Raw genomic sequence first — 22,691 nt, forward strand, 5'->3', positions numbered from 1 at the left:
AGGGAGGAGATCGATAAATGGTGCGATGTCAGACCACATTTGGCGGTCGTACGGCCCTAAAATGGCCAATGCATTGGCAGCACGAACAGTTGTTGCAGCCATGGTGGAAACACGCTTTCTGATTGAGTCTAGGCGTCTGCCATCCCTGTCCGGCGGTGCCGTGACTGCAGAGGATGGATTTCTGGCCCTCTTCTGGGCCGCCTGGACAATTACTGAGTCAAGTTTTGGATGTCCGATCAGACATGCAGGCGATTTTTCAGGTGCTTTATACTTTTTATCTATGCGTGGCAAGACCGGAGGAATGGAGGCTGGCGTTGACATTACCTTAATCCCTTCTTGCCAGATGAAGTCAATGATGGGTATTGTCTTTATCTGTCGTCTGGGCTGATCCTTGAAATCGTACAAGAAACAGTCTTTCTCCGTATGTTCCATTTGTATATGAAAACGTTTGGTTGCACGCTCCATTAGTAAGTGAAAACTAGCCACATCCACCGGAGGGGAGGCCGACGTAGTCTGAGGAGATGTTGAAGGAGATTGTACTTGATAGTTCTCCCACTCCGACAAATCATCCACTTCTCCTTCTTCCCTTTGGTCTTCATCCTCCGAACACTGCGGAGCTCCTTCTTGAGTAGGTTGTGATTGTGAAGACGGACGCACCGGAGGAAGCACGGGTGGAGGTGCTTCAGAAGTTGGAGTTGTCGGCCCAGAACCTGCTGACTCTGATGGTGGGAACCTCCTATAGTAATCGTCCAACATATATTGTACGTTGGATAGTAAAGCCATAGGCACTTGAGCAACCGGGTTATCTTCCACTGGTGTCGATATATGAACAGGAGATTGAGAAACATCATATTCTTCTTCTTGAAGTTTGATATGCAACTCCGATGGGCTAGTTGCTTGTCCAAATGTATTCTGGACCATCTCATCCTCACTTTCAGTGTCCAAAAGTTGGTCTGGCACTTCAGAAGACACCTTTTGAGGAGAAATACAAAGGGGTGAAAACTGCATTGTTGTTTCACGTATTTGCCCTGATGCTTGTTGCGGTGTTAGAAACACTGTCGACGGAGACCAAACGCACAAGTTACTACTTGTGTAACGATATATCTGTAAGAGACATTAGTTAGTATTAGATTCCTTACCTTAGAATATCCCCAGGCGTCAGACTGGATCCAGAAATTTTTGCGTAGCAGTACCCTTGCGCGTCGGTAGGCGTCGTCTGCGGCTCCGCGTCCGTCGTCGGCGTCGTGGGCGCCGTGATGACGTCGTCGGAGTACTTAGACGCCGCCTCTGCGTGCTGACGTCAGCTCTTAGACACAGCTTTTCCTCGCCAGAAACGCAGAGCCATGTTAAAAACCAACACTGGTGCCATTGAAACTAGGGCCCTGAAGGGGACAACCCTAACCCTAGATATTGGTTCGCAGAACGGGGAGGATGGGTGGGTCGGTAAGGAATCTAATACTAACTAATGTCTCTTACAGATATATCGTTACACAAGTAGTAACTTGTGCATCTGAAAGAGACACGTTAGTATTAGATTCCTTACCTTAGAATAGATACCCCAGCAATACCAACCCCGGTGGTGGGTCTGCGAACCAATAATCACACCAGAAAGTCCTGGAGGACGGAACGGCCAAAGAAGCCATCCCTCCGGACTTGGCTGTCCAGGCAGTAGTGTCTTGCAAACGTGTGCAGCGATGCCCACGTAGCTGCCTGACAGATGTCTTGCAAGGGCACACCCCTGCCCAGGGCAGTGGTGGTCGCCGTCGCTCGGGTAGAATGAGCCCGCAGTCCAACCGGGGGCTCTTTCCTAGCCAAGGAGTAGCATGCCTGGATACACAGGATGATCCACCGGGAGATGGTCCTCTTGTGCACCGCTTTCCCCTTCTTAGCGCCCACGTAACCAACAAAGAGTTGGTCATCCACCCGGAACTGGCGTGTGCGATCCAAATAGAATGAGAGCGCACGTTTTGGGTCCAGACGGTGGAGCCGCTCTTCCTCTTTAGAGGGATGCGGTGGCGGGAAGAAGGTAGGCAAGGTGATGGACTGCCCGATGTGGAAGGCCGTGACATCCTTGGGCAGGAAAGAAGGTTTGGTACGAAGCACCACTTTGTCCGGATGGACAGAAAGGAAAGGTGGAGTACAAGAAAGAGCCTGGAGCTCACTCACTCTCCTGGCAGAGGTGATGGCAACCAGGAAAGCAGTCTTCAAAGTCAGAAGGCGAAGAGGACAGTTGTGAAGTGGCTCAAAGGGAGCGCACATCAGAAATGTAAGAACCAGGTTCAAGTCCCACTGAGGCATCACAAACTGAACAGGAGGAAACGTGTGAGTGATGCCCTTTAGAAATCTGTTAACAATAGGGGACTTGAACAAAAAAGGCTGATCAGGTAGCCTGAGAAAGGCTGAAAGGGCAGAAAGGTAGCCCTTGATAGTGCCCAGAGCAGAGCCCTGCTGGGCAAGAGAAAGAAGGAAGAGAAGAACCTCAGAAAGAGGGGCAGAAAGTGGATCCACAGCCTTTGCTGTGCACCATGCCACAAATCTGTTCCACCTGCAGGCGTATACCGACTTTGTGGAGGGACGCCTGGCTGCCAGAATTATGTTACAGACTTCAGGAGGCAAGTCAAATGGCCTCAACTGTCGCCGCTCAATCTCCAAGCATGGAGGTGGAGACTGGACAGGTTCGGGTGGAGGACCGTCCCCTGCTGCTGCGACAGAAGGTCCTCCTGAAGAGGCAGACGAACCGGGGGATCGACTGACAAACTGAGTAGCTCTGGATACCAGTACCTTCTCGCCCAGTTCGGAGCCACAAGGATGACTTGGGCCCGGTCGCGCTTGATCTTCTTCAGCACTCTGGGCAGAAGTGGTATAGGCGGAAAGGCGTACAACAGACCGCAACTCCACTCGCGACGAAAAGCATCTCCGAGCGAGTGCCGCCTTGGAAATTCCAACGCACAGAACTGATGACATTGCGCGTTCTCTTCGGTGGCGAATAGATCTAACCAAGGCTCTCCCCATCGCTGAAAGAGGCCTTGCGCCACGTCCGAGTCCAGACGCCATTCGTGATCCATCATGCACCGACGGCTGAGCTCGTCCGCCCTGGCGTTCAGAGAACCTGCCAGGTGTTGAGCCACCAGGGTCACGCCCTGGCGTTCCAGCCACTGCCAAAGGCGAAGAGCCTCTTGACAAAGGATCCACGACCCCACCCCGCCTTGTTTGTTGCAGTACCACATGGCGGTGGTGTTGTCCGTGAACACCTGCACTACACTCCCCCGGACAGAGGGGAGGAATGCCTTCAGTGCTAGACGAATCGCCTGTAGCTCCAACAGGTTGATGTGGAGCCGGGCCTCCGCCGGAGACCAGAGGCCTCTGATCTCCGCCTCTCCCATGTGGCCTCCCCAGCCCAGGAGGGACGCGTCCATCACAACTACGTGCTGCGGTTGGGGAAGGGAGAGGGATCTGCCGCTGACCCAATCGCGGTCCGTAAGCCACCACTGCAGCTGTCTCGCAGTGCCCTCCGAGATCAGGACATGGTCGGAGAGGTTGCCCTGATGCTGGGCCCACTAATACTTCAGGTCCCACTGCAGAGCCCGCATCCGCCACCTGGCGTGATGCACCAGCAGGATGCAGGAGGCCATCAGCCCCAGAAGCCGCAGCGTCAACCTGACCGAAACCCGGGATAACGGCTGAAAGATGGGAATCAGAGCCTGAATATCCCGGACCCGCTGTTCGGGCGGATAAACCCGAAACCGCGTCGAGTCCAGAACCGCTCCGATGAAGAGGAGCTTCTGAGAGGGGCACAGGTGTGACTTCGGCACATTGATGGAGAACCCCAGCTGGTGCAGGAGGTCTGCCGTCGTCCGGAGGTGGCTGACGACTGTCTGGGGCGAGCCCGCCTTCAACAACCAGTCGTCGAGGTAGGGGAAGACTGAAACCCCTAACCTACGCAGATGAGCTGCGACCACCGCCATCACCTTCGTGAACACCCGTGGGGCGCTGGTAAGGCCGAAGGGGAGCACGGTAAACTGAAAGTGCTCGTGGCCCACCGGTGGGCCGGCAGGACGGGGATATGAAAATAGGCGTCCTGCAAGTCCAACGCTACCATCCAGTCTCCTGGGTCCAGGGCAGCCAGGACCTGAGCCAGAGTCAGCAGCTTGAAGTTCTCCTTCCGGAGGAAGCCGTTGACGTTCCGTAGGTCCAAGATAGGGCGTAGGCCCCCTTTGCCCTTCTTGGGTACCAGAAAGTAGTGGGAGTAGCAACCACACCCTACTTCTGGCCCAGGAACGCGCTCGATGGGCCCTTTGGCCAAGAGGGCCGTAACTTCCTCCTGCAGAAGTCGCAAGTGATCCCCCGATACACGGTGGTTCTGCGGTGGCATGGCTGGAGGAGTCGCCTCGAAGGGGAGGGAGTAGCCCCTTCGGTTTGCAGCACCCACCTATCCGACGTGACAGTGCGCCAGTGAAGGTGGTGATGGCGAACCCTGCCTCCCACTGGCGTCACATGGGCCTGAAAGCACGGACTAGGAGGGTTTAGAGGCGGATGCTGCGGGGGAAGGTGTGGACTGACCTCGCCGCTGCCCCCGACCACCTGGACGGCGGTTCCCACGGCCGCCACCGCGTTGGGTATTGCCCTGCGGTGCGTGGCTGGCGGCACGTGTGGGCGCACCCCTTCCGTGGCCACGAAAGGAGTGATAGGCAGCCGATTGCTGGCGCCGGCCCGAGAGGCCTAAGGACTTGGCCGTAGCCCTGGAGTCCTTAAAACGCTCAAGCGCATGGTCTGCCTTGTCGCCAAAGAGGCGACGGCCATCGAACGGCATGTCCATAAGCGTGCTCTGGACATCTTCCGAGAAGTTGACGGACCTCAGCCAGGCGTGGCATCTGACCGCCACCGTCGTTGTCATCGCTCTACCCAGCGAGTCAGTGGTATCCAGCCCACACCGGATGGAATATTTGGCTGCATCCCGGCCCTCCACAAGGACTTGGCCGAGTTTGGCCCGTACCTCCAATGGACACTCTGGCAGCACTTCCGCGACCTTATCCCACACAGAGTGGGTGTAACGTCCCAAGAGGCAGGCGGTGTTAGAAGACCGCAGGCCGAGGCTAATAGATGAGAAGATCTTCTTTCCATACTGGTCATACCTCTTGGATTCCCGGTCCGGGGGTGCGGACGGGAATGCGGTTTGGGAATTGGAGGCCTGGATAACCAGGCTCTCGGGGGTAGGGTGGGAGGACAGGAAACATGGGTCGCCCGGGGCTGGGCGGTGGCGTCTGGCCACGTTCCTATCTACGGGCGAACCCGTAGCGGGCTTGGACCAAGTGCCCAGCAGAACGTCGGTCAAGGCCTCATTAAAAGGCAGCAGAGGCTCGGCCGAGCTTGACTGCGGTTTAAGGACCTCAGTGAGGAGGTTAGTCCTCACGGCCGCGACGGGGAGCTCAAGGCCCAAGGCCTTGGCAGCCCTCATCAGCACCACACTATAAGTTGCCCCCTCCTCCGATGCCACGGAAGGAGGGGAGACAAAACCAGTGTCTGGAGAGGTGTCCAGGCCACTGGCCTCCCCAAGGTCTCCTGTCCAGTCCTCATGAGACTGACACTCCCTGGTCAGAGGGTCCTCAGACCCCTCCCAGTCCTCTTCATCACCCATGTCCTGAAATTCAGGGTTCTCAACCAATGGGGCCTGCTCGTAGAGAGAGAACTCTCCAACCGGCGTCTGGAGCGGCGCCCATCGGGGCCGTCCCGACGCCGGAACAGGAACGAAGGTGGGACCGGGGACGGCGCCGCCCGAGGCCGGCGCCGGAGGCGACACCTGAGGGTCCGATGCCGGGGAGGTCGTCAGATCCACCGGCGACGAACCAGATCCTGAAGGAGGACCAGCAGCATCCTGCGGCGCCGGGCCCGAAGGCGCCGGCGGCGTCGGAACGACTGGACCCCTCGGCGCCGGGCCCGAAGGCACCGGCGGTGTCGGGATAACGGGGACCTGCGGTGCCGGGCCCGAAGGCGTCGGCGGCGTCGGGGCCAAAGCACCCGACGGCGTCGGGGCCGGAGCCGCCGACCCGCGAGGGCCCCCAGAGGGGTCCGCTGGGCCCGAAGGCGCCGCGGAGCCCGTCGGAGGAGAGAGTTTCCTCATGGCCATGAGGAAGCGCTCGACCTCCTCCGGCGTCGCGTTCAGCCCAGGGACCAGAGGGTGTGGAGCTGCACGCGGCGCCCGCGACTCCGACGGAGCCCCTTGGGCGGTGTCACCCGAACCCCCGGCCGCATCGCGCGAGCGTCGGGGGGGATTCCGAGGAGCGATGACGCCGCTTGGACTTCTTACCTGACGACGACTTCGACCCGGAGGAGTGCGGCCTACTCTCGGAGCTGTGATGGCTCCGAGCCCGCGACCTGTCCCTCGACCTCCCATGGGATCGGGACCTCTCACGGCGCGGGGCCGACTGCCGGAGTTCGAGGCGCCTACGGGACCGCTCCCGCCTGGCTTTCGAAGAGAGGGCCCGGCAGTCGGAGCAGGCCTTGTCGTCGTGGTCGACGCCCAAACACGACAAACAGACGCGGTGAGGATCCGTGACCGACATCAGCCGGTCGCAATTGTCACAAGGCTGGAAGCCGGGCATCCCTAAAGGCACCGTGTCGGAGTCGAGAGACTCGAAATGGGATCAAAAAGGTTAGTCAAAAAAGACTAGGGTTACTGCTTTTTCCCAGATCTGCGCTTGCTGGCGCGGAAAAAAGAAGAACTGACGTCAGCACGCGGAGGCGGCTTCTAAGTACTCCGACGACGTCATCACGGCGCCCACGACGCAGACGACGGACGCGGAGCCGCAGACGACGCCTACCGACGCGCAAGGGTACTGCTACGCAAAAATTTCCGGATCCAGTCTGATGCCTGGGGATATTCTAAGGTAAGGAATCTAATACTAACGTGTCTCTTTCAGATCTGTAGTGCCGTACATGATGATAATTGTGGCGTCGACGGAGGATTCCCTTCGATGGTTTTGTCGTAGACGAGGCATCCTTCGTCGACGGATTCTGTTTCGTCGACGGGACACTCTTCGTCGACGGGACACTCTTCGTCGACGGGACACTCTTCGTCGACGGGACACTCTTCGTCGACGGGACACTCTTCGTCGACGGGACACTCTTCGTCGACGGGTCACTCTTCATCGACGGGTTACTCTTCGTCGACGGTGTTACTTTCGGCGACGGGTCAATCTTCGCCGACGGTGTTACCTTCGTAGACGGTGTGGAGCCCGTCGACGAGCTCGTCGACGATTTCTTTTTTGTCGACGGTAGAGCCTTCAGAGGAGTCGATGACGAGGCGTCAACGACGGACGTCGACGGAACAGGCTTCACAGAGACAAATACCATAGTTGGTGACGACAACGACGATGACAATCATACGAGGTTTAGGTGAGGAAAAAGTTACCGTCGATGTCACTGTAGTCGTCGCTCTCGTCGACGAGGAGGTTGAAGTGGACATCGCCGTTTGAGGAGATGAGGTCTGTGGTAAATTCCTCTCACATGACTGAGGAATCTTGATGGTAATTCTCTTTTGAAGGTCAGAAGTGCTCTCCAAGCCTTTGCCTGTGGGGACAGCCTTGGATGTTGAAGGCTTATCCAGTCCCTTAGTAGGTGGTTGTTTTTAGTCACCTTTGCCTTAGGTGATGACATTCCTTCAGGCGCAGGCCTCTTCCTAGAGGCTGCAGTTGAACCAGAGGCAATGCTGCCCACCTCAGATGCAGGATTAGAAGAGTCCTTTAGTCTTTTCAACCACAGAAGTAAACGACCCTCTCTATCCCTGAGAGTGTTTTGAGGCATGGTTCTGCAGATCTTACAGTCAGAGGCCTGATGATCTGGGTATAGGCAATATATACACTTTTTGTGTGGATCTTTCTCAAAAAGCCGAAGCTTACCACAACAATCACAGGCTCTGAAGAGAGACTTCTTAGAAGACATCCTTGAAAGTAGTTCAAATTGAAGTAAAGTTGAGAAAACTGAGCAGAGCTCAGGGAGACTCCCTAACACACGACGTGCGGTAAAAAAATCTGAGAGCCTGAGCCTCTGGGGAGAAGGTTCTAGTGGGTGCTGGCGCCTGATTGGCTGGACTTTAGACTATACATAATGACTGGGATAGTCACGAAGGTGGAAGTTTTTTCTATGGTAGCTTGAGCTACTATACTTCCTGGTTGGGAATTAGTGTTTTTCCAATGTAATTATAGCATATTACTGCTTTTTATGTACCGAGGGACTCCCACTCCGACGACGGGGAATGATTCAGGCATGTGAATCTATAAAAGACACCCCTAATACTGGAGAAATCGTAGTACCTATATGGCTCCAATGAGTCACAAAACCTTGGACCTTTTTGAGAACTTGGTCAAGAAAGAGTTGAATTCAATAAAGTTCAGAACAACCAATAGGAAAAACATTACACGTAAAGACTGGGATACTCTCAAAAAACTTGCGAACAACCCACAAATAGTATTTCAAAACGCTAATAAAGGGGGAGCACTGGTTGTACACATCACAACTCATTATGAAGATAAAGTAAAGGAACACATTATGGATCATAATGTATACATGAAATTGGATAACAACCCAACCAGAGAATTTGCTATAACACTGAAAAAAATAGTGGATAAGGCAGTTGAAATGAAAATAATCAAAGATAAAACAAGATTATTTTTACTAACAACTAATCCCAGAAGTCCATCATTTTACACGGTACCGAAAGTTCATAAGAACATCAAGGACCCACCGTTCAGACCAATAGTCTCAACCTGTGGAAGTATTCATGAAAACACTGGCCAATTCATAGACAAATATCTACAGCCGAGTGTCAAGAGGATGAAATATTACACAAAGGACACCACTGATTTCATTCTGAAACTCCAGAATATAGAATGGCCAGAAGGTGAAGATATTACACTGTGTACAGCTGACGTGAAGTCGCTATATACATCAATTCCCCACCAAATGGGAGGGAGGCAGTAGAACACACACTATTAAACAGTGATATTGAACACACAATGCAAATTTACATTCTGGAACTGGTTCATTTTTCACTCTATCACAGCTATTTTAAATGGAAGGAGGAGTAGTTCCTCCAATTAAGCGGTACATCAATGGGGAATTGCATGGCTCCATCGTATGCGAATCTTGTGATGGAGAAATTTGAGGAGGAGCACATTTTATCAAACCAGGAGTGGAGATCTCACATAATATTGTACCAGCGGTACATAGACGATATTTTCCTGGTGTGGAAAGGAAACAAAGAAATCGCAAGGTTGGTCATTCAGACTTGGAATTCATTCAATCAACATCTTCAATTTACTAGTGAAGTTTCTGATACCCAAATCACATTCCTAGATGTATTGATATCGAAAACGGAGACAGGTGTGGAAACTGATATCTTCAGAAAGTTAACAGGCAGAAACAATATTTTACATTTCACAAGTCATCACCAACAATCACTGAAAACACATTTGCCAACATCACAAATGTTGAGGATAAGAAGAATTGTCTCAGATGAACAAAAAGTTGACCAGAGAACGAAGGAGATGGCAGAAAGGTTCAAAGAAAGAGGGTACCCTCCACCAGTTATTTCGAAGGCAGCAGCTAGATGTTAACTTATCACACGTCAAGCAGCTTTAACTACCAGTACTAAGAAGGTGAACACCAGAATGGTGGTAGTAACGAAGTTCACATCAAGTTATACCTTCAAGAAGATAATAAAGAAACATTGGCCAATGTTAACCATGGAACCTGACTTCAAGAACATGTTCATGGAACCTACACTGTTTGCATATACCAGGAACAGGAATATAGGAGAAATTTTGAACAAGAAGGAATCACACAAGCAAACATATACAGGAACAATGACCTGTCTAAACTGCCAAAATTGCCACACTATCATTCACGGAACAACCATTCACCATCCTATGAGGGGTCATGAAATTAAACTACATGTGTCAGCTACCTGTGAAACCTCTAATGTTATTTATTTGCTTAAGTGCCCTTGAGGCAAAATATACGTGGGCAAAACAGAGCGAAAAATTCGTCTACGTATGAATGAACACAAATCCAATATAAGAACCAAAAACATAAAGTCCACTGTGGAAACACATTTTGAAGAATTCAAACATAACATTGCGAAATTGAGATTTTTAATCCTGGAAGTCATTGATAAAATTGAAGGTAGAGACAATAATAAACAAGTATTGCGCAGGGAAAACTTTTGGATTTACCACTTACAAGCTATGAAGCCATATGGCCTCAATGAACATATTGAGTTTGCTTGCTATCTTTGACACCCATTGTGGGATTTATTTTTGCTCTGAAAAGTCTGTAATTGATGCCCATACGATAAGTATTGTTGTAAATAGTAGCAATGTAAACTTTGTATCTTTTGTGAATTATATTTTTCTGTTGTAGTACTTTACTTTACATTTTAGTTATGAATTTCACATTACATGCATATAGCACGTTATATTTATCGTTGTTTATTTCTTAATACCATACATCCAATTTGGCAGCGGCCGAGACACAGTAATACACATCCGGTAGTCCGTCTTCCATGTTCATGGAGATGTGAATTATACGTAAGACGCAGTACGTGCTGCATCCAAACATGGAAGTCATTCGGGAGCAATGAGGAATACTTCTGAACACACCCGAGGATATTCCATCTGCTAATCTCGCTAAGAGAAGGATAAACGCTGAGCGTGTTAGATTTAGGGAAGCGCTCAATATAACCTGAGCGCGTTGAATATCATAGTTCAACCGGGTGTGAAGGAATTTTCGTTGTAATCGGTATTAGTACAATTGGGTTGTATGTGATTACAAAATGGTAGCATTTCGGACAATACATAACAGATTAATTTGCCTTTGTTTTCTTATATAGATCACTGATTAAGATCTATAGTTATACCCCGACATGAGTACGTGAGTACCATACATTGTTCACACAACACGGCATGATGTCACGAATGTCACAGAGTATACTATAATTCACAAGATGCATGCACTATGTTACTATGTTTGTAAATGATTTAGCTGTTCCTAGTTCTATATCACATGATGTTATATTACTTTTCGGAGATCACACTCCCTGATGAAGAGCATATAGTGCTCGAAATGCATTGGAGAACAATATGATGTGATGTGAAAACGCATTGTGTAAATGAAAATGGAGAAATATATGACATTTTGAAAAAGTGCAAAAGATAAGTGAATTGAAAGTAACAGTAAATGAATAAAATTCATGTTAAAGTGAACTTTTGAAGTGAACTTTTGAAGCTTTATTGATCACCATAGGAGTGCCCCTAAAGGGACTTGCAACCAAGTGAGCACTCAGTAGTACTGCCTATCTAGGACGCCAGTTGATGACTGTTCTGATGTCACTGTTGATTAAGTAGAACGTGACAGATATTGTTGAAGACAAAGATATGGTTAGTTATCACCAGTGGCTTGAAGCAACTGAAAACAATGCCATCATCAAGTCAGTTCATAAATATATGAAACATGGATGGCCCAAGAAAAGAAGTGTAGAACCTGGATTAAGGCCTTTCATACAAGCAGCCAACGAGTTGTTAGTCTAAAATGGTATTTTAGAACGCATAATGTATGTGTGTACCACACAGTGGCACCGGTGTATCTCCGTTTCAGCTGCTGCGCAGCAGAGACCCAAGGTTCAGGGTGTGTCCGGATTGAGTCTACGAGTTAAAAAAAGGAAGTCTACTAGGCCCACTCTGTGTTTACAAGATTCCGTAGATGCCACTACCAAAAGAGTGCTAGCGCAACAGTCTCATGCTACCGAAGAATTTGAGGAAAAGCATCATGTCAAAGAGAACTACTTTAGTGTGTGAGACTGGGTCCTTATAAAAAAAACACTACAGTCAGAAAGAGAGAAACCAAATTCACGGGCTGAGTAGAAGTAGGAAAATTGTCAAAAGGGTCTGTTTTCATTTCTGGAAAAAGTTGGTGTAGAAGGAGGAGTTTGGTTAAAATTAGCCCTGTGCAGACAGAAACATTATTGAAAGTCAGGAAGAGTAATGTCAGCGATGTTATTGATGATGGCAATACTCTTAATGGCTCTTGGCGGCTTCAGTCACAGGATACTGTATCATCACGTTCTTTTTAACATTCTTATTTTTAATTTAACAAGCGTACAATTCAAATACAAGTCAACTTTTCCATGCACAGAAAGGGAGGTGGTGACCTCAAGCAGCGTTACACGATGACACAAAGACAGTATTGGTGTAGTCATTCTCCTCCTGCTCCTCCAGACCACAGTTGTTCTTGTTTATCTGTGGATCTCAGGGTGAGTCCAGATTACGTCCCTGAGTTACATGTCCTCCCTCCTACGTTCCCTCCAGCTGTGTTCGTCCTCATCTGTCGCATTGTTACCAACCAATTGGGTCACCATATTCACCCAGTCATCATCATAAAACTTTATTTTGGTCGTTGCGACCATAAAAGTGCAATTGCATACAGTACAAGGAAACAAGATAAAAAGGCACACCAAAATTTGTTATCAGATCTAAAAAGTTTCAACTGGATTGATTATCCTAAATACTAATATTAAAGGATAAAACTGGCATACAAAGCACCTAAGAGCTGTGTCAACAAGAGCCTATGTATGCCGCAATGGAATTGGGCAGCATGGCCCACCTTACAGTCAGTGCAAAAAATGGCACGATAACCAGAGCTAAGAAACATATTGATTTAAAAAGGGAATAAAAAGTTAATTGGAAAAGTTACAAACTTATATTTTCAGCACGGATCTTCTAATGATCCACATTTTGCAGAGCAACTTGGCAACTGCACAGGCAACTAGAAGGCTAGAGCCCGATTTTTAAAATGTGCAGCCCCTCACGATGGCAACGAGTGCCATGCCGCCTACAAACAGGAGTTAGCCATTTGGCTCTCGGAGAATGGTACATGGGACACACACAAAAATGTGGCTAATTGACTCAGCAACAAGGGGAAAACGGGGACAACCTGGACAAGAGTGCATTGTAGTGTAAGGCAGTCGCCAGGAGGCTATAAAAGTATTCACTGGGAGTGAACCAAATCAGAATTGCATATAAAGCTTCCTATCCTGCGGTATCGTGATGGCCTCTAGATATTGTTCATAAACACCTGACAGTTTAAAATCCATTGTGAGTTGGCCCCTGGGCGAATGAGAAATAGAGGACTGGGCCACCCAATTCCAATATTGTTTTTTAATCTGGTCATTGCTAGGAAATACTGCTGAGTCCTTTGTGTCCCACGATCCCTCCAGTTCTATACTAGTAAGCAGGGACTTCACTTTAGAGAGCAAACCAATTTTTTTGAAGCAGTCAAAAGCACTTACTTCGACACGGGCAGCAGGGTATGGGAGCAACTCAGGGTTTGATTTTAAACGCAACCAAAATAGTAGGGGGCGTAGCTTAGCTTTCTCCACAATTGATGATCTGCCCAAGTCCAGTCTTAGTGGGTGATGAGGGGTACTCTCCAGAAGTGAGCTTAGAACTCTCAAAAATGTATTCTCTTTCATAAGGACATTCAATTTTCCGAAGCCCTAAAGTTCGCCCCCATACAGTGCTGATCCCAGTCACTGAGGTCCTCCACAGCCCTCACATTTGTTCGCACATTTCAAGCACAGTTCTTCTACCAGAGCCCAATCTAGTGTGTCCCTGATACATTTGTGGACTGTGGGCCCTTTATCAGATAACCAGCATATTGCTATGTAGCATTTCGGAAGTAGGAAGGCCAATTGTGCACATTTTTGCAATGTGGTCCCTTGTTTGGGTATTGTGCCCAGCAGGCACTGGTAGATTGTTCATTGGACACTAATTTCTGTCACCCTTGAGAGTCGCCTCACTACCTCTTCACAGTAGCCAGCTGATGCTCTACATGTCCAGGCCATGTTTAGGAATGTGGCGTCTTGCTTTTTTGCATTTGGGACATATCAAGGGTCTAGTGAGGTATATTTTGCGCAATCTGTCGGGTGTCATGTAGGTCCGGTGAAGGTAGTGAAAGTATGTCAATTTGAATCTAGCATTGGTAGCCACCTCTTGTACCTGGGCACATACCTATGTTCATTCAGTGGGTGTTAAAGGATTCTGCAGATCCCTATGCCTGTTGTGCCTTGAGTTGTATTGTTGGTTGCTTTCTGTGAGAGCATTATAAATACAAAAGACACGATACACCACCCCCTACCATCAGCACCTCAAGTGTCAGTGTTACCTTTGGTGTATCAGGATTCTATGGCAGGACCGGAGGCGAGGATTATGCTTTTACTTTCTTTATTTCCATAACTCAGCACTTCAACTTTCATGAAAAAACTACAAGACCCAACATTGCAGTAGTTCCTGAGGGTCTCTCCACCATCGAATCAGAGGGATCCTGTTCCATGAGATCGCGCTGCTGCCTACAACCTTCCTAAGTACCGTTTTGCTCTGCTCTTTCAGGGCGAGTGTAATGCGGTAGTTTATTGTGCTAACGAGTGTGACTGCTTGTAGGGAGACGCGCGCACGTTGTGACATTAACGTGGCGGGGCGCATCTCCCTGTCCGAGTGTATGTATATTTTGCTGTACTGCTGTTTTCAGCTATATGTTTGGTGGCCTCATTCCAGTGTTTTTTAGGTCTCGTGACCTTAAATGCGCGCAAGCGCATTGAGGAACGAGAATTCAAGTGCTCAAAATCCTCATGAAACCACCAGCTTTTTGCTGGCGTTTTCATGAAGTTCACGTGGCCACAGGCACGCGCTTTTGGGCCATAAACTAGCATTTCTCCTCCCCCTCCCCAGCCAGCTTCCCCCAGGCCGTAGCAGCACTCCTCCCACACCAGCACCTCCCCTCTCTCTCCCCGCAAACACAGCCTTGCCCTAGCAGCACTCCTCCCACATCAGCACCTCCCCCCTCCCACACCAGCACCTCCCCTCTCTCTCCCCCAAACACAGCCTTGCCCTAGCAGCACTCCTCCCACACCAGCACCTCCCCCCTCCCACACCAACACCTCCCCGCAAACACAGCCTTGCCCTAGCAGCACTCCTCCTCCTACACCAGCACCTCCCCCCTCCCACACCAGCACCTCCCCTCTCTTACACCAGCACCTCCCCTCTCTCTCCCCGCAAACACAGCCTTTCTACGACTCTAGACACAAGCATGCGCTAACGATATACAGTACTTAAATCAGCTGTTCAGTGAGCACACTGTAAGCGTTTCCATCATCTTAATGATCTGCTACGCACTCTACCACTCTACACAGCAAGCATTTACTCACACCTCTCCTAATCACACACGCACCCGTACTTCACTGCCCCCATTCGCTCCAGTGGATGAGCTCACACCGTCGCCGTTGTGTATTTAGTTCACTCATCGCTCCTATGTACTCACACATTAGAACTAAAGTGCACGCACAGCAAGCACCAGGAAGCCAGCTCACACATGCAGGACAGGTTCTCCCTTAACCCCTTCCTATCTCTGTTTAGGGGGTGCAAGATCCTCCCCCCGCTCGTAGCTGCTGAGTAGACCGCAACCCCCTGGGGCACATGGGTTACTTACTGTAATGACCAGGTTGCACTCTTAACCTCACTAGCACTCAGCCCATCTCTTTCCACTATAGAGAGTTGGCGCTAGAACAGCCGGCATTTACCTCATCACTAGACACAAGCACGCACTAACGATATACAGCACTTATATCAGCTGTTCAGTGAACCCACCGTAAGCGTTTCCATCATCTTAATGATCTGCTACGCCCTCTACCACTCTACGTACCAAGCATACACTCACACCTCTCCTAATCGCACGCGCACCCATACTTCACTCCCCCCATCGCTCCAGTGGACGCGCTCACACCGTCGCCGTTGTGTATTTAGTTCACACATCGCTCCTATGTACTCGCACATTAGCACTAAAGTGCACGCACAGCAAGCACCAGGTAGCCAGCTCACACATGGGCACTATCACACAGGCTCAAACAACGACTTCTGTGCGCACACTCACAAGCACCTGCACTGACACTCATTAACACATCGATCCCATCACTACAGTGAAAATACCAACTCTGTCATGCTAGACACACAGAAGCAGCATCGGCAGACAAGAGAACAGGGAGTGCAGTAAGCAGAAGATTAGACTACAGCCATACTCCATTTACACCACCACAAAAATTTAAAGGAGCCCCGCGGTCCCAGCCGCCACCCACCACCCCTTCACCGCTGCAGCAAGAGCTGGAGACCTTGGCCCGTGAGCCGAATCTCATTGTAGTGGAAAGTGTGAATACCGGGCTTATCACAAGAGTGTGCTCCATTGAACCCATCTCTATTTCCCCTACCGTCGTGAGGTATTACACCCCGTCCCTATTAATACCTTCTCCTGTGTCCACCCAGTCTCCTCTCTTCCTTACCCCAACCATTGCTTGTGTTTTTTGCAGTTTGATATAGCGCGACTCGAAGGTATTGGAGCGCTTTACATGAGCATCAGTTACCTTACACAAGGACACATTCATTTTTGGTAGGCACGGAAGATTGAGTGATTTGCCCAGAATCCCAGCATGTTGAGCTAACGCCAAGACTCGAACCCAGCATCTAGTGGGGTAGCGCTGGCCGTTACGCCACACCCTCGCCCCATTGCTAACTTACACATGCCTCATCTGGGAACAGAAGTTAATACTTCTCCTAGCATTCATTCGACAACGTACGGTGGTGATAAAGACCAGGGAAACTAAGTTAAAGTGCAATCTTATCTTCGGTGGGAGAGGTGTGGCGCCGCGGCCAGGGCGACTGACGCTGGATCCCCGGCTCCGGCGGCAGGGTAGCCCAGCACCATGTGACTCTGGGCAATAGCTCGCTTAATCTTCCCGACGGCCCCCAGCGCCTAGAGACCCTTACGGGTGATTGTGCGCTTTACAAATGTGGACTTTACTTTACTTCACTGACGAGGCTGAAGCCATGAAACGTGGTCTGCTTAAGGCGCATCCGCTGTAGGCGCTTTCTTTCGAGCAGCAGGACGCTGATTAAGGTTTTGATGAGTTGAATTGAACTTGTTAGTTTGTGAGATACAATTAGATCCATTGTTACAATATAACAAGCTATCGAGGGGCAGCATGCTTCTTTGTCATATAACAGGGGTCAGAATTCATGCCGATCAGTTTTTAACATTTTATTTTTATACTGGAATAAATGTCAGCATAGTTTTCTGTTGGGCTACTGAGGTAAGAAAACATGTTTGCTGATGAGCTGGTTATCTGGATGGGCAGACCGAAAGGATTAAATAAAACACCAACTCCATTACATATGGAATGAATGCCTGTGTTGAACGTGAGTAGAGGGGGCTCAGTGGCTAGCGAATTTAGGCGGGGAATTAGCTCAGATGGTAGAGCGCTCGCTTAGCATGCGAGAGGTAGCGGGATCGATGCCCGCATTCTCCAAAATATATTTTAGAACTTTTAAACTCAAATTGTAGATTATTTAAATTCTCGTACGTGTCCAGTGGGGTGAGTGGTACAAGAGCTAAAAAATCTGAGCTAATGCTCGTCAACGGGAGCCGGCTGCAGCATACTTTGATGCCACGTGCTAAGGCAGAAGCCATGTTTTTGTGAGTGTGCTGCCCTCAAGATCTGTGGTATACATTTTTATGCCCTTGTTCTGGAATGGGCACATACATATTTTGACCCCCATCTCCTTTTTAAAACATTAACCCAAAATCCGTGATAGAAATTATGTGAATATGGAAAAAAGACTATACTATTTTTTTCACAGATTTGTTAAAAATGATTGTCAGCAAAACATGGGTTACAATTGGGCAATATGCAGCGGGCTGTTTGTAGGTTTGCCACCTGAAGGGTACTTTACCCCTCAAGTTCTAGTCCGTCAGCAAAACAGTAAAAACAAGCATTTGCAATGCAATAGGTCTCTCATTTACGCAAGTTTAAACTATTGGCATTGTAAATGACAATGCCTTTTGTCTATATTTTAAAAACGAAAACAAAAATAAAAGGAATTTTCATTTGCAATACCAATAGCTCAAACTTACGTAAATGCGAGACCTATTGCATTGCAAATGCTTGTTTTATTGGTGACCGGTTTACTGAGGTATACGTGGGGCCCCAGGAGCCTTTGCGGCTCCACTCGCGGCCCCTTTGAAGGTGCGGCGCGGAGCTGTCAGGGGGCGCAAGTCCGCGTCTCGATCTCGGGTGCGCTAGCCGCGGCGGGATCAAAGAGCGCCGACCATTCCCCGCGTCTGCACGACCTTCTCCCTACGCTATAAGCCACTACGCCTGCTTCGGCAGGTCTGTATCTTTCATTATAGTATCTCCTACGCCCGCTTTGCGGGTCGGTATGCCGGTCTGTTAACCTTGTATACCCTGTGTGTTTTTTTTTTAGCGCGGAGGACAGCGCTTATTGAGAGACTCTTGGGGCAGGCCCAGCGTTAGATACCCTCCGGAGTTGTTTAGGGTGAGTCGCCCCTGCGGGTTCCAACCCAGCCCACACCTAGTGTGCCTAATATAGTGCTTAGCACGCCAAAACACTTGCGCCCCTGCCAGGTAGTCTAATACTAGCGCTCTTAGCGTTGGGGCTGCACCTTTCTCCTCAAAGCTTCTTGTTTCACACAGTTAATTCAATGGAGGAATATACAGAGGAAGAAACCCTCCAAGTCATCCCCCTAGATGACGAATTTTGCGATGCAGTGGATGCCTCCATCCACCAGGCAGTGAATGCGGCCATGGGGCCTTTTTTGAGGAGCGCAAAATGAAGTATGCTCTTGCCTGTGAGGCGCAGCGGCCACCAAAGCGCAAGAGCACGGCAGAGATAGAAGCAGGTCCCTTTGAACGCTTAAAAAAGGCATTTTTGGCTAGATCTAGGGAGGATCTCCTTCCACCCCCCTCCCGCAGTCCCAGACCTCCCCCGCCCGCCAGACGACGATGATGACTCTGGATGAGTCGAGGGTTGAGGCAGGCCCCTCCAGGCCATGGCGGCCCACCCACTGAGTCCTTACCCAATGAAACGCAGGGCAGCGAGGAACAGTCTGAGATGTTAGTCCCTGAGGACCTGGTCCATCCCCGTTCATCGGAATGGTTTCCTTCTGGCAAGGTTTCTACCCTTGTGGTTGGCCATTTACGGAAGCCTCTGGAAAAGGAGGTGCGAGCGTGTATGAAGGCGGAGTGTCCACACCCAGTCTTTCCGGGCAAGGTAGCGATGACCCCGGAGGTGGACCCTAGGATGGCCACTTTCCTCTAGAAATATATCCGCAATCCTAACAAGCATTGAAAATGCAATAGGTCTCGCAGCATTAGAGTTAGTGCTTTTAGAATTGTTTATGGGTTTTTTTTGTAAATCTTTAGCATTTTTGTTTCCTGTAGCCAATGCTAAAGAATTTCAAAAAAAAAAAGCCATAAACATTTTTAAAAGCTCTGAAATGCAGTCTGAAATGCTGGATATATATTCAGTACAGATACACTATATTGTTAATGAAGACATAGGATATAATATGTTGTACTGTATACACACAATTAGATGGGAACGTGCTGTGTGTGTCAGCGATTGAATGTGGAGGTGATGGTGGATGTGGTGGTGGATGTGGTGGTGGATTCGGTGGATGTGGTGGTGGTGGATGTGGTGGTGGATGTGGTGGTGGATGTGGTGGTGGATGTGGTGGTGGATGTGGATGCGGTGGATGTGGTGGGATGTGGTGGTGGATGTGGTGGATGTGTTGGTGGTGGATGTGGTGGTGGGTGTGGTGGTGGATGTGGTGGTGGGTGTGGTGGTGGAGGATGTGGTGGATGTGGTGGATGTGGTGGTGGTGGATGCGGTGGATGTGGTGGTGGATGTGGAGGGTGAGGGGGTGAGGGAGGGGGTGAGGGAGGGGGTGAGTGAGGGGGTGAGTGAGGGTGAGGGGGTGAGTGAGGGGGTGAGAGTGAGTCAGGTGAGTGAGGGTGTGAGAGTGAGTGAGGGTGAGAGGGTTGTGAGAGTGAGTGAGGGTGAGAGGGTTGTGAGGGTGAGTGAGGGTGAGTGAGGGTGAGTGAGTGAGGGTGAGGGGTGAGTGAGTGAGGGTGAGTGAGAGTGAGGGCTCTGAGGGGGTGTGGCGGTGTGAGGGAGAGGGTGAGGGGGGTGAGGGGGAGTGAGGCGGTGGGTGAGGGGGTGTGCATTCTAAGGGAGTGTGGCGGTGTGAGTGGGTGAGGGCGTGTGAGGGTGAGGGGGTGTGCATTCTGAGTGGGGGGTGGCGGTGTGAGGGGGTGAGGGCGTGTGAGGGGGTGGGTGAGAGGGTGGGTGAGAGGGTGGGTGAGAGGGTGAGTGAGGGTGAGGGGGTGAGTGAGGGGGTGAGGGGGTGAGGGGGGTGAGTGAGGGGGTGAGGGGGTGAGTGAGGGGGTGAGTGAAGGTGAGGGGGTGAGTGAGGGGTGAGAGTGAGTGAGGTGAGTGAGGGGGTGAGAGTGAGTGAGGGTGAGAGGGTTGTGAGAGTGAGTGAGGGTGAGAGGGTTGTGAGGGTGCCTGTAGATGGCAGACTCGTTCCCTACATTCTCTGGGTATGCAATAGGTCTGATAAAAACACATTTCCTGGGCTGCTGTTTCCTCCCAGTCCACCACTGCAACAGAGGTGCAACAGAAAAGAATACAGTGACATAGCCGAGTACCCAGTACCCTGGAAAAGAGTCAGTCACTGCTAACTGACCTCTTTATATAGCAGGGATAACGAGTTCTCGTGGGTGCTTTTCCACACGAACACACCATCGTCACAAGATGTGTTGTTACTTCGAATTGGCTAGCGTTACATTCGCATCTGCTGCTCAGAGCCTGCTTGTTCAATAATGAATTCACAGTTCGGAACGTGTTAACATTAGGACATTTTGTCTGCTTGGAGAAATGCATTTTCTCAGATGCAAATGGGAGCGCCTCAAACCCCGAAGCACATTTTTAATTGTTTTACTCCTGCTAAAAATGACTGCATACCTGCAAGCATCTGTCAGATCGTTTATGAACTGAACAAAATGTCTGCACCCCCGCGTGCTCCTCCAAGGGTGTGCTCGGTCTATTGTTTATAGGCCCCTTCGAGCTATTCTGCAGCAGAACATAGCCTCGAATAGACTGTGGCACTGCAGCGACAAGGATGCATGTTTCACCCCAGCTGTAGAGCAATTCAGAGTAGGCTGAACCATGATACTAATTGATTGTGAAAGAACAAATAACAGTTTTGTCACTTTAAAGCACTGCTCGACTCATTTGAAAGAATATGCATTAACACCTCTTGATCTGTGTCAAAGTGAAAAAGAATGTTGAATATTAAAGGGATGAAGGCTTATTGCTGCATATATCAGCTTTGATCTTAATTGGCTCCTGCTATCGCTAGTTACACTTGGGTTGTTTGCCAGCTTTCCTATGAGAGCAGGCGCCCCTCCCCCACGCCAGAGCAGGCTGCCAGGGTGCTTGCAAGTGGCCAGGATGACTTCTAACGATGCAGATGCTAAGTAGATGATTGGCGGCACATCGAGGTCTGACGGCTCAAGGGACGGGAAATGTACCGCTCGTCAGGCTTTCAGCAGGAAATTAATTAAAAAATAAAAAACTAGGGGGAGGGGGCGGGAGGCGGAGAGTTGAGGCAGGAAGAATTAAGTGAGAGAAATGTGTGGAGAACAGATGAGCACGAAGAGAAGTGGGGGCGAGAGGGTAGAAAGAAAAGAGAAAGATGTGAGAGTAGGCGGGAGAAACGAGGAGCTAAGGAAACAGAGGTAAAGGGAGGCAAACGTGTGGGGAGACGAGGAAAGCAGACGTGGCAAATGTTGGAGAAAAGAAAGGAACAGGAGATGGGCATAGAAGGAGGTTCAGAGAGGGAATAGAAAGGAAGGGATAGAAGTAAGGGGCAAAGAGTGACAAGTGAGCAAGAAGAACAAGACGGAGGGAAGAGAGGGGAGGGGGGAGGAGAAATGCGACACGGCGGGAAGGGGCAGGCAGGATGACTCAGGGGAGGGGGCGGAGCAGGGCAGAGCGGCATGTGGGTGTGAAGAACCGGGCCTTTGAAGTGAAGCTAAGCTTCACTTCAAAGGTGTCGGAGGAATGCGGGCGGCTGTGCACGCGCTTTTAAGCTCAATGCACATGCGCATTGAGCTTAAAAGTCACGGGCACTGCAAGGAATCGCCACGATTCCTTGCAAGTTAGATAAAGTGTAGATGAGCCCCTATAGTCTTGCTTGCTCGATGCGCATGCGCATCGACAGGCGAGACCTAAAAAGGGGATCGACTGCTCCTGGCGGGCATGCCAGGACAAGTTACTGGATATAGCAGGTCCACTATCTAAAGTCCTGGAGCTGGCGGAGGAAGCTAAAGCCTCCGGTACCCCCCTCTCTGCTGACAGGATTTCTAGCTGGGCTCAACGCGCTGTAGTCTTCCTATGCAATGCGAATTGCGCCCTCTCTACTGAGAGGAGATACTCTTTCCTTATCAAGGTGGACCCGAAGTTGGGCAACCTTGCCTCTTCTGAGGCAGGAGCTATAGCGCAGGGCGGCTTGTTCGGGGAGCCCTTTATTAAAGAATTTACCAGATTTGTGTCCACCTTTACTTCGCTTGATAAAGCGCAATCCTCAATCAAGCGGGTCTTTAACCCTAAGGTTTTCGTGGGGGCCGGCCGTGGCAGGGGGCGCTCGACCGGCAGCTTCTACCTCCAAGGTCCTCAACGTGGCAATGGCAAGAAACAACAAGATGCGGGAAGACCGGTATTCTTCCAGTCTCG

General features: G+C 50.1%; 1 protein-coding gene and 1 non-coding gene across 3 annotated transcripts in view; one reads left to right on the forward strand and one right to left on the reverse strand.

Moving 5' to 3' along the window:
• The window catches only part of SCAPER (S-phase cyclin A associated protein in the ER), a 3,246,499-nt gene that overhangs the window by 1,535,130 nt on the left and 1,688,678 nt on the right, over nucleotides 1–22,691 (reverse strand). The window lies entirely within an intron of this gene.
• Nucleotides 17,329–17,401, forward strand: TRNAA-AGC (transfer RNA alanine (anticodon AGC)). Its single transcript has one exon. It is a non-coding gene; the product is annotated as a tRNA-Ala (tRNA).

This window comes from Lissotriton helveticus, chromosome 3_2, assembly GCF_964261635.1.
Source record: "Lissotriton helveticus chromosome 3_2, aLisHel1.1, whole genome shotgun sequence".
Taxonomy (NCBI): Eukaryota; Metazoa; Chordata; class Amphibia; order Caudata; family Salamandridae; genus Lissotriton; species Lissotriton helveticus.